Below are 12656 nucleotides of genomic sequence, written 5' to 3' on the forward strand. Positions count from 1 at the left end.
CCTTAGCCTCCCAAAGTGCTGAGATTACAGGCGTAAACCACTGGGTTCAGCTAATCTTTTTATATTATAAAAGAAAAAAGAATAACTTGTTTTTCACAGGATTTAGGAGAGATTCTCTTTAGCCAATGTCCCAGAGGTTGTTTTTATAAATTTAAACACACACTTTGGAGACATTAATTCAGTATTTCTTAGGAAGACTATTAAATAGTCCCCTGCAAGCTATTGCAGGATAGACACATAGTGATGATGTGTTCATACTAACTAATGAAAGGTTCACTTTAGCAGCTCAGAGTAAACCAGAATCTTCTAAGCAGGCTAAGTGAATTCAGCATAGAAGAGACAAAATAATCAGCTTACAAAGACACTGCTTGGGGTAACTATTTTCTTTGGGAGCGTGTAGGAAAAGAATTGTTTTTTAAAAAATTAACAGTGGCTGGGCGCAGCGGCTCATGCCTGTAATCCCAGCACTTTGGGAGGCCAAGGTGGGTGGACTACCTGAGGTCAGGAGTTCAAGACCAGCCAGGCCAATATGGTGAAACCCCATCTCTACTAAAATACAAAAATTAACCAGGTGTGGTGGTGTACACCTGCAATCCCAGCTACTTGGGAGACTGAGGCAGGAGAATCACTTGAACCCAAGAAGCAGAGGTTGCAGTGAGCTGAGATCGTGCCATTGCACTCCTGCCCGAGCAACTGAGCGAAACTCTGTCTCAAGAAAAAAAAAAAGCAAAAACAGCAGCAATGCAAAGTAATATTAATATCTGTTGTCCAATATGCCTTACTAAATAGACAAACAGTAGTAGCTAAAACCAAGAAATCCACTTTTTTCCTGGTGTCATCTGTATATTGGTACATGTATAAACTGAACTGCTTGTATTAGTCCATTCTCACACTGCTGTAAAGTTACTATCTGAGACTGGGTAATTGGTAAACAAAGTAACAAAGGAGGTTTAATGGACTCACAGTTCCACATGGCTGGGGAGGCCTCAGTAAACTTACAATCATGGTGGAAGGAGAAGCAGGGAATTTCTTCACAAGGCTACAGGAGAAAGGAGAGCATGGGAAACCGCCACTTATAAAACCATCAGATCTCATGAGAACTCACTCACTATCAGGAGAACAGCATGGGGGAAACTGCCCCCATGATCCAATCACCTCCTACCAGATCCCTCCCCCGACAAATAGGGAATACAATTTGAGATGATATTTGGGTGGAGACACATCCAAGCCATATCACTGCTATAACAAAGGGACCCCAAAATGATGACCCCTACAGAAGGGCTGGGTGTAGTGGCTGATGCCTGTAATCCTAGCACTTTAGGAGGCCTAGGAGGGTGGATCACCAGAGATCAGGAGTTTGAGACCAGCCTGACCAACATGGTGAAACCCCATCTCTACTGAGAATACAAAATTAGCCAGGTGTGGTGGTGCATGCCTGTAATCCCAGCTACTTGGGAGGCTGAGGCAGGAGAATCGCTTGAACCCAGGAAGCAGAGGTTGCAGTGAGCCAAGATCCCACCATTGCACTACAGCCTGGGCAACAAGGGCGAAACTCTGTCTCAAAAAAAAAAAAAAAAATTTAGCCTGGTGTTGTGGTGCATGCCTGTAGTCCCAGCTACTCAAGAGGCTGAAATGGAAGGATTGCTTGAGCCCAGGAGTTTGAGGCTACATTGAGCTATGAATGCAACTACTGCACTCCAGCCTGGGTGACAGAGAGAAACCCTGTCTCAAAATAAATAAATGAGTAAATAAATAAATAAATAAATAACCATACAGAAGTTCATTCTTGTGTCATTTCCAGAGGTGAGCACAGTGGGGTACAAGGTGGTGAGGCCGCTCTGCTCCAGGAGGTCCTCATTCTCATTGTTCCACCACCTGGTAGGGAGGGATCCTTGCCCGAATGGTCAGACTGGCTCACCATACCAAAGGAAGGGAATGGGGGAGGAAGTCAAAGGCGAGCAATTTCTCTTTAAGAAAATGATGTGGAAGTTGCACACCTCACTTCAACTCACAACTTAGTGATAAGAACTTAGATAGCCTCATCTGTTAGAAAAGAGGCTGGGCACTGTAGCCTCTACCTGGGAACTCTAGCCTCTACCTGCTAAACCTCAGGGAGAGGGGTGTACACATCAAAACAAAGGAGGGGAGGCTGGCTGCTAACCCATAGTTGCAATTTATGCTACAAAGAGCCTTTTTCTTTTTTTTAGAGACAGCATCTTGCTGTCACCCAGGCTGCAGGACGGTGCTGCAATTATAGCTCACTGCAGCCTCAATCTCCTGGGTTGGGATCCTCCCATCCCAGCCTCCCGAGTAGCTGGGACTATAGGTGCATACCACCATGCCTGGCTAATTTTTTTTTTTTTTTTTTTTGGTAGAGATGGAGGTCTCACTATGTTGTCCGAGTTGGTCTCCAAGTCCTGGCCTCAAGCGATCCTCCCACCTCAGCTTCCTAAAATGCTGGGATTATAGGCATGAGCCACTGCACCAGTTTTAAACAGCACCAGTTTTAAACAGCATGTTTCTAACTTAATTTTTATTTTTTTTTCTTTTGGAGACAGACTCTCACTTTGTTGCCCAGACTGGAGTGCAGTGGTGTCAAATCAGCTCACTGCAACCTCCACCACCCCAGCTCAAGCAATCCACCCACCTCAGCTTCCCGTGTAGCTGGGACTACAGGCATGCACCACCATGTCCAGCTAATTTTTTATATTTTTAGTAGAGACAGGGTTTCGCCATGTTGGTCAGGCTGGTCTTGAACTCCCGGCTTCAAGTGATCTACCCATCTCAGCCTCCCAAAATGTTAGGATGACAGGCATGAGCCACCGTGCTTGGCTTCTAACGTAAAATTTTATGTTCTCTTCTGTCTACCCGCTTTCAAAATATGATTGATAAGGCACTGCCGGAGGCCGCCAGAAGCTGGAAAGACAAGATTCCTCCCCTAGAGCCTCTGAAGGGAGTGCAGCCCTGCCCACACCTTGATTTCAGCCCAGTAACACTGATTTTGGACTTCCAGCCTCCAGATCTATGAGGGGATAAGTTTCTGTTGTAAACGATTCTGTTGTAGTAATTTGTTACAGAAGCTGTTGGAAATGAATACAGTGACGTTGTCTGTGACTTCGGCCTTGGAAATTTTTTCATAGCCATAACCCTGAGCCAAAATGTTCCGTCCTGATTCTAACTTGACCTATAAATTGGAGTTAGTGATTTGAATCTAGCTGAGCGTTTACCTAAGAAAAAGAAGTCTCTAAATCTTTCTAAGCAAAAGGAGTGGGCTGTCATTGATACTTAGTTTCCTAAAACCCAGTATAAACAAGGGTGCCCTGTTTGGGGAATTTGAGGGTAGAAAGAGAGAAGAAAATTCTCAAAGTTCATTTTTACTCATTAACTCCTTCCATAGTATTCATTGGCCACCTGCCATGGGCCAGGCACTGAGCTTGGAATTAGGAAACAACCATGTATAAAACAAAGTTCCCCCAAGGGGCTCTCAGTCTAGTTCAGCTTTCAGGGAGGGAGAGAGAAAAAGAAAGAAGGCCAAGATGGATACATAAATCTGAGAAACTCACTTTATGAAACGATGTGCAAAACCATGTGAAATACTCCATCACACTTCTCTAAACCTTATAATACCATCTGTGAACAAAACAAATGTTTTGGGGGAAAAAAGAAGCCTTCCTGAATGTGGAAATCAAGCCAGGAAGAAGGTCAGCATGTTACCTGACACAGAACAAGCCCCAGGGCAGACACAGAAACGAAGCATCCCAAAGCACAAGACATTAAGAAGGAATTAAAAAAAAAAAAAAAAAAAAGGCACAGCACAGTATGTCAGGCAAAGGACCTCAAAATCATATATAAAAGACACAAACATGTATGAGTTTATTAATTTCCGAAGCTGAAATCTTTTTATCAACTGAGTCAAATGAATTAAAAACTAAATTACCATATTCATCAATCCGTCTATATAAAACAATTTCCCTACCTTTAAAACCTACTACAGCCAAAATTCTACTAGAGGTTGTCAGTCTGAAGCTCACACAATTATCTTCATATATCGGGGGTGAGAGGGGTCGTAATAATCTAGGGCGCAAACCTGAATTGCCCAAGGGAGCTGACTACATAATCAAATTATCCAGTTCAAAGGGCAAGTTGTATAATTCAAGACCATAAAGTAAAAGTCCTCCTGTGTTGTTTAATAGTAAGTTTCCATTGCTGACTATTTTCCTGTGAAATCGCCTTGCTTCTCCATTTTCTTTTGCATTTTTAGACACAATCGGTGGACATTTTTTCCACTGGAAAGTAGCAAAGTGACAAGCATTCTTGCTAAAGAAATCTAATATCACACATTCTGACAAATCTCTTTGGACTTCCTCACTTCATTCAAAGATTCAAGCTCGCCTGACAGACTGGTGGGACAGGCCAGCAGGAATCTTATTTGCCTTAGGGCCTGAATAGCTTCTTGGGAAATTCTGCCACCCAAGGGAAGCTCTCAAAGGTCAGACATTGGCTTGGCCCAGTAACAATGCCTCCCTGGTCCCAGAGGAAGGGTGATTCTGAGTGCAGCCTGGTCTGTGAATTAGATTTGTTCAGCAGCCCAGCCCCCATGGACTCATGTCAGAATCTTGGAGAGGGGTCTAAAAAACTAAACAGCAATTTTTACTAAAATTTACTGATCAACTTTGACATCACTGAAAGTGGAAAGCCAGACGTTAAGTGTCTCTTGAGGTGCATGGGGACGTCCGCTGCACCATCAAAAAAGTAATAACAATAATAACCAAATCAGAATCTCATCAAGCCTCCAGGCCTCATTATCACCAGTTTACAGGAATAGAAGGAACCTAGGAGCATTGTTGAACAACACCATGATAACACAATCAGCCAAATCCAGGATGCAGAAAATTCCACAGGACAAATGGCCAGCTTCCTTTACCAAATACAGAGTTCTAAAAAGGGATAGTGAGAATTATTGTAGGCAGCAAGAGACTCAGGAGACATGACCAACTACATGTGTGGACTGTCTTTATATCCGGATTCGAACAAACCATCTGCACAAAGACATTTGTGAGACAATTGGAGAAAATGGAACATAGACTGAGAATTAGGTAATATTAAGAAATTATTGGGGGATTTTTAGGGATGATAATGTTACTGTGCTTATATTGGGAAAAGAGTCCTTTGCCTTTTAAAGCTAGTAATTAAGTACTTGGGGCCTGGACCAGTGGCCCATACCTGTAATCCTGCACTTTGGGAGGCTGAGGCAGGCAGATAACCTGAGGTTGGAAGTTCAAGACCAGCCTGGCCAACATGGCAAAACCCCATTTCTACTAGAAATACAAAAATTAGTGGGCCATGGTGGTGGTAGCCTGTAATTCCAGCTACTCGGGAGGCTGAGGCAGGAGAATCACTTGAACCTGGGAGGTGGAGGTTGCAGTGAGCCAAGATCACGCCATTGCACTCCAGCCATAGCGACAAGAGTGAAACTCCATCTCAAAAAAATACTACTAATAATAATTAAGTACTTAGCCAGGCACAGTGCCTCAATGTAATCCCAGCACATTGGGAGACCGAGGCAGGCAGATTGCTTGAACCCAGGAGTTCTAGACCAGCCTGGACAACGTACTGATACCCTGTCTCTATAAAAAATTAACCAGGCATGGTGGTGCATGCCTGTGGTCCCAGCTATCTAGGAGACAGAGGTGGGAGGATCGCTTGGGCCCAGAAGTTCAAGGCTGCAGTGAGTCATGATCACGTCACTGCACTCCAGCCCGGGTGACAGAGCAAGAACCTATATCAAAAAACAATAATAATAAGACCAGACACGGTGGCTCATCCCTGTAATCCCAGCACTTTGGGAGGCTGAGGCGGGCAGATCACTTGAGGTCGGAAGTTCCAGACCAGCCTGACCAACATGGTGAAACCCCATATCTACTAAAAATACAAAATTAGCCGGGCATGGTGGTGGCACACGCCTGTAATCCTAGCTACTTGGGAGGCTGAGGAGGAGAATTGCTTGAACCCAGGAGGTGGAGATTGCAGTGAGCCAAGATGGTGCCATTGCATTCCAGCCTGGGCAACAAGAGTGAAACTCTGTCTCAAAAGAAAAAAATAAATAATAAGAAGAATAACTATAATAATTAAGTATTTCAGGGTAAAATGATATGATGTCTGGGATTTGCTTCAAAATATTTCAGTGGGAGGGTGGGGAGGATGATGAGGAAGGATAAGGTGAGTAGATAAAACAAGAATGATAAAATATTGATAACTATTGCAATTGGCCAATGTCTGCAGGTGATTTATTATACTATTCTCACTGTGTTTGAATATGTTTGAAGTTTCTATGACACTATTTTCTTTTCTTTTTTTTTTTTTTTTTTTTTTTGAGACAGAGTTTTGCTCTTGTCGCCCAGGCTGGAGTGCAGTGGGGTAATCTCAGCTCACTGCAACCTCCTCCTCCTGGGTTCAAGCAATTATCCTGCCTCAGCCTCCTGAATAGCTGGGATTACAAGTGCCTGCCACCACACTTGGCTAATTTCTTGTATTTTTAATACCCAGCTAATTTTGTATTTTTCATGGGGATGGGGTTTCACCATGTTGGTCAGGCTGGTCTTGAACTCCTGACCTCAGGTGATCTGCCTGCCTCAGCCTCCCAAAGTGCTGGGATTACAGGCATGAACCACTATGCCCAGCCAATGCCTGGCTAATTTGTGTGTGTTATTTTGTAGAGACAGGGTTTCACCATATTACCCAGGATAGTCTCGAGCTCATGGGCTCAAGCAAACTGCCTGCCTCGGCCTCCCAAAGTGCTGGGACTACAAGTGTGAGCCACTGCACCCAGTTGCTTTATTTTCTTGATTAGCTTTTTCTCATTTTGCACCCCTGACTGGATCTGAAGCCCTCATAACACTGGCCACATGCTTGTTTGTTATTCTCTTAGCATGACCACTTCACTCCGGAATCTGTCCAAAATAATTTTGACGAATGAATAAATGATAGGAATGGCTCTTGAAAAGTGCTGACCTAAAGGACAACACACTAAGATAAGAATCTGGAAATCTGAGTGAGTCCTTGCATTAGGCAGGGTTACCAGGGATAGAAAACTCATTCTGGTTGAAGCCAAAAGCTGGAATGCATTATTTCCAATAACTAGAAAGAAGAGATGTAGATTCAGAGACCTAATAGTATTTTCAGTTCTCTCTCCACTTCCCCTTTTCTCCATCTCTAGGTTTGGTTGTGACAAACTCAGCTCTTAGCTCAGCTTTGCAAACTGGAAGGAAAAATAAAGTAATTTTTTTTCTCCCACATGCACATATACAAATCTCAATGTAAGATTCTAATTGGTCCAAATCGCATCTCCTGCCAGTTCTTAGGCCAATCACTGCGGTGAAGGGAATGAGGCACTGTGATTAGCCAGATCTGGATCACAGGTGCTCCCTGTGGCCAGCAAATAGGCAGACCCATGAGAATTGCATAGTCAGGAGAGTGACAGTTTCCCGAAGAGAAAGAGAAGTACAGTTGCCAAAAGGATGGAGGAAAGGAATCCCGAGCAGAACCCCTCCTCTCCTCCCCTGCAGAGCAAATGATTCTGGACCGACTACTTAGCAACAACACAATAATTGTCATGACTTGTTGCGCTCTTACTATTATCAAAGAATGTGCCAGTACTGTGTAATGTAAATATAATTCCCTTTATAAAATAATGTAATGTATATACATCTAGCCCTCTGAATATCTCAAAAGGTAGGTGTTATTAGGCCCATCTCACAGATACTAAAACTGAGACTTAAATAGGCCAGTGTTCAAGGACCTGCTCTTTGCCACAATTGCTTCTTTGTGCTTCAATTTTCCTGTATGTAGGCTTCCTTATATTTCTGTACCTTTCAAAGATGTTTTTGACATGAAGGAGGAAGAAGCATGTCAAGGTTTTGAGACTTACTCATTCCACCCATGGCGTGCCCTGGCCTGCATTTTCCCATGTGTAGCCTTCAAGGCCACATCCTCCACAGAGCCTGCCTGACTCCTCCACTGAGATCAGTGAAGTCTCCTTGCTCCAGATTCCCTGGCAACTCCCCCACAGCGCTCTCCTGGCAGCCATTACCTTCTCTCCCACATCATAGATACGTGGCTGTTAGCTCCCTCACTACACTGTATGGTATTGAGAAAAGGGACCATTTCTAATGCAACTTCCTATATAGCATGCATTTAACCCATACATGATAGGCTTTAACTAAACATTTGATTAAATGATGCATGTCCTTAATTAATTAACATATAGATGAGGAGGCCGGGCGCGGTGGCTCAAGCCTGTAATCCCAGCACTTTGGGAGGCCGAGACGGGCGGATCACGAGGTCAGGAGATGAGACCATCCTGGCTAACACAGTGAAACCCCGTCTCTACTAAAAAATACAAAAAACTAGCCGGGCGAGGTGGCGGGCCCCTGTAGTCCCAGCTACACGGGAGGCTGAGGCAGGAGAATGGCGTAAACCCGGGAGGCGGAGCTTGCAGTGAGCTGAGATCCGGCCACTGCACTCTAGCCTGGGCGACAGAGCGAGACTCCGTCTCAAAAAAAAAAAAAAAAAAAAAAAAATATATATATATAGATGAGGAATTCCTCTATAAATTCAAGGCTTCAAGTAAAAACAGAGAATGTTAGAACTATAAGAAGTCACCTTCACTCAGGGCCAGTCTATAAACTATTTGTTACTGAACCACAACAAAGTAAGTCCAGAAATTGAGAATACACATTTAGAAACATTTATGACAGTCTGGTAGATTAAGTTTATGTCTGCTGAATCTAATAATAAAAAACAATTTAGACTTGTGTTCTGTATGTCTTTGCTTTATAAATTAATTTTCTGATCATTCATTTTTTACTCCATTTTACAATGTATCTGTTCTCAATGGACTGGGAATTTTTCAATATTTCTCTTCACCAGAGATAGTTTAAGAAGCACAAATCTTATCTAAACTGTCACTCAGAGCAGGAGGCCTTTCTCTATTTCTGGCCAACCAGGCTGTTTTTAACACTTTCTAGCAGGGCATTCACACCATCCCAGTTCCACTCTCAGATTGTTTCATAACTTAACTATTTCCTTTCTGACCTTGGAAGTTTCTCCAGCTCCGTGAGAGAAGAATGCAGACTTCCTCAGCCTAGGATGGAGCTGGGGGGTGACAGGCTTCCACAGGAGGAAGTGAAAACTTTCCCTTTACTCACTCAGGACATCTGGATTCTCAGACCCCAGTTTCTTACCTGCAATAAAAGAAACCTCAGTTTCTGATGCTTTATGATCCCTTTGTTCATTCGTGAAGATATGAAGGAAGCAAAAAAAAAAAAAAGATACCAGGCACGGTGGCTCACACCTGCAATCCCAGCACTTTGGGAGGCCAAGGCAGGCAGATCACTTGATATCAGGAGTTCGAGACCAGCCTGGCCAACATGGTGAAACCCTGTCTCTACTAAAACTACAAAAATTAGCCAGACGTGGTGGCGGGTGCCTATAATCCCAGCTATTCGGGAGGCTGAGGCAGGAGAATTGTTTGAACCCAGGAGGCGGAGGTTGCAGTGAGCCAAGATCGTGCCACTACACTCCAGCCTGGGCAACAAGAGCGAGACTCCATTTCAAAAAAAAAAAAAACATATGAAGGAAGTTACTGCTTCTGAAGAATAGCCCATCACTGCCTCCTCCCCTGAAAAAATTCCCTTTTTATTTTTTTGTTTTGTTGTTGTTGTTTGTTTGAGACGGAGTCTCACTCTGTCACCCAGGCTGGAGTGCAGTGGTGTGATGTCAGCTCACTACAACCTCTGCCTCCCAGGTTCAAGCAATGTTCCTGCCTCAGCCTCCAGAGTAGCTGGGATCACAGGCAACTGTCACCATGCCTAGCTAATTTTTGTATTTTTAGTATAGACAGGGTTTCACCATGTTGGACAGGCTGGTCTCGAACTCCTGACCTCAGGTGATCTGCCCGCCTCAGTCTCCCAAAGTACTGGGATTACAGGCATGAGCCACCACGCCTGGCCGAGAACTCCCTTTTTGACATGCGTGATCTAATTATACAGCTACAGGATATCTCATATGTCATTTACATGGGACGAAAGAGTATTAGATCAGCCAGGCGCAGTGGCTCACAACTATAATCGCAAAACTTTGGGAGGCCAAGTGGGAGGATCACTTGAGCCCAAGAGTTCAAAACCATCCTGGAAAACATAGCAAGACCTCACCTTTACTAAAACTTTAAAAATCAGCCAGGTGGTGGTGCATGCCTACGGTCCCAGCTACTTGGGAGTCTAAGGTGGAAGCATCCCTTGAGCCCGGAAGTTCAAGGTTATAGTTAGCTGTGATTGCACCACTGTACTCCAGCCTGGGTGACAGAGCAAGGCTCTGTCAAGAAAGAGAGAAAGAGAGAGAGAGAAAGGAAGAAAGAAAGAAGAAAAAGAAGAAAGAAAGAGAGAGAGAAAGAAAGAAAGAGAGAGAGAGAGAGAAAGAAAGAAAGAAAGAAAGAAAGAAAGAAAGAAAGAAAGAAAGAAAGAAAGAAAGAAAGAAAGAAAGAAAGAAAGAAAGAAAGACAGAAAGAAAGAAAGAAAGGAAGGAAGGAAGGAAGAAAGGAGGGAGGGAGGGAGGGAGGGAGAGAGAGAGAGAGAGAAAGAAAGAAAGGGCCGGGCGCGGTGGCTCACGCCTGTAATCCCAGCACTTTGGGAGGCCGAGGCGGGCGGATCACAAGGTCAGGAGATCGAGACCACGGTGAAACCCCGTCTCTACTAAAAATACAAAAAAATTAGCCGGGCGCGGTTGTGGGCGCCTGTAGTCCCAGCTACTCGGGAGGCTGAGGCAGGAGAATGGCGTGAACCCGGGAGGCGGAGCTTGCAGTGAGCCGAGATCGCGCCACTGCACTCCAGCCTGGGTGACAGAGCAAGACTCCGTCTCAAAAAAAAAAAAAGAAAGAAAGGAAAGGAAAGGAAAGGAAGGAAGAACGAGAGAGAGAAAGAAAAAGAAAGAAAGAAAGAAAAGAAAGGAAAAGAAAAGAAAAGAAAGAGAGGAAAGGAAAGGAAGGAAGAACGAGAGAGAGAAAGAAAAAGAAAGAAAGAAAGAAAGAAAGAAAGAAAGAAAGAAAGAAAGAAAGAAAGAAAGAAAGAAAGAAAGAAAGAAAGAAAGAAAGAAAGAAAGAAAGAGAAAGCAAGCTAGCCTGACGCAGTGGCTCACGCCTGTAATCCCAGCACTTTGAGAGGCCGAGGCAGGTGGATCACGAGGTCAGGAGTTCAGGACCAGCCTGGCCAAAATGGTGAAACCCGTCTCTACTAAAAATACAAAAATTAGCCAGGCATGCTGGCAGGCACCTGTAATCCCAGCTACTTCGGAGATTGAGGCAGAGAATAGCTTGAACCCGGGAGGCGGAGGTTGCAGTGAGCCCACATCGTGCCACTGCACTCCAGCCTGGGTGACAGAGAGCAAGACTCCATCTCGGAAAGGAGGGAAGGAAGGAAGGAAGGAAGGAAGGAAGGAAGGAAGGAAGGAAGGAGGGAGGGAGGGAGGGAGGGAGGGAGGGAGGGAGAGGGAGGGAGAGGGAGGGAGGGAGAGAGGGAGGGAAAAAAGGAAAAAATAGTGATGAATATTTTATTCATTAAGCCATAGCACTTTGGGAGAATAAGGTGAGTGGATCACCTGAGGTCAGGAGTTCGAGACCAGCCTGGCCAACAGGGCAAAACCCCATCTCTACTAAAAATATAAAAATTAGCTGGGCATGGTGGCACGTGGCTGTAACCCCAGCTACTGGGGGGTTGAGACAAAAGGATCGCTTGAACCCGGGAGGCGGAGGTTGCAGTGAGCCGAGATCACGCCACTGCACTCCAGCCTGGACAACAAAGCAAAACTCTGTCTCCAAAAAAACCCAAAAAATATATATAAAAATATACATATAATATATATATGGCAATGAATATATTCAGATTATTTGTAAAATTTAGTGGAAAGGAAAATCGGATATTTGTAAATTAATCACATAAAACAACAAACATAACAACACCAGTATTATCACCTCATGCATAAATTTAAAATATTAAGACAATTGATTTTACAAGTCACATGTGAGATTATTATTTCATTCTGAATGAAATGGGACTTTCAATACATTTTTAGCATGTCTAGAAACAAATTTGCTCATGTGTTTTCAGTAATGTATTATTTAAAATAGTAATTATACTGGTGACATAAACCTCAAACCAAAATTAAATCGGTATCAGAAGTTATCCCACCTGATGTAAGCCGGTTGTCCTTGCTTAAATAAAGCCATCCTCAAAGATGTGAATGAGCCCTGCTGAGGTCAGGAGAGCTGTCCAGGGAACCCTCAGATGCATGAATTATAAACACTTACAGTTTTATGCTGCTGAGGTTTCCTGATTGTTTCTTGCACAGCCTTGTTGGGACAATATTAAAAAGCTGCAGTGATTTTTAAATATATTCACACATTTTTTGAGACTCCTCCCTTTAAGAGGTGGAGCCTCGCTTCCCTCCCCTTGGGTGTGGCCTGGACTTAGCAATTAGCGTCTAATGCACAGAATAAAGTGGAAGTGATGGGTGTGACTCTGGAAGGCAGACCATAAAAGGTGCTGCAGCTCCCTCCTACCTCTCTCTCAGATTGCTTGCTCTGGGGAAAGTTGGCCCGCATGAGA

At 44.0% G+C, this 12656-nt stretch overlaps 1 long non-coding RNA gene across 1 annotated transcript; it reads right to left on the reverse strand.

Moving 5' to 3' along the window:
* Positions 1–973: 973 nt before the first annotated feature.
* LOC144331084 (uncharacterized) lies at positions 974–12404 on the reverse strand. The gene is made up of 3 exons (XR_013397952.1): positions 12359–12404; positions 9094–9242; positions 974–1039 (listed from the first exon to the last, which is right to left on the reverse strand). It is a non-coding gene; the product is annotated as an uncharacterized LOC144331084 (long non-coding RNA).
* Positions 12405–12656: the final 252 nt, after the last annotated feature.

The sequence above is a fragment of the Macaca mulatta genome, chromosome 9, assembly GCF_049350105.2.
Source record: "Macaca mulatta isolate MMU2019108-1 chromosome 9, T2T-MMU8v2.0, whole genome shotgun sequence".
Taxonomy (NCBI): domain Eukaryota; kingdom Metazoa; phylum Chordata; class Mammalia; order Primates; family Cercopithecidae; genus Macaca; species Macaca mulatta.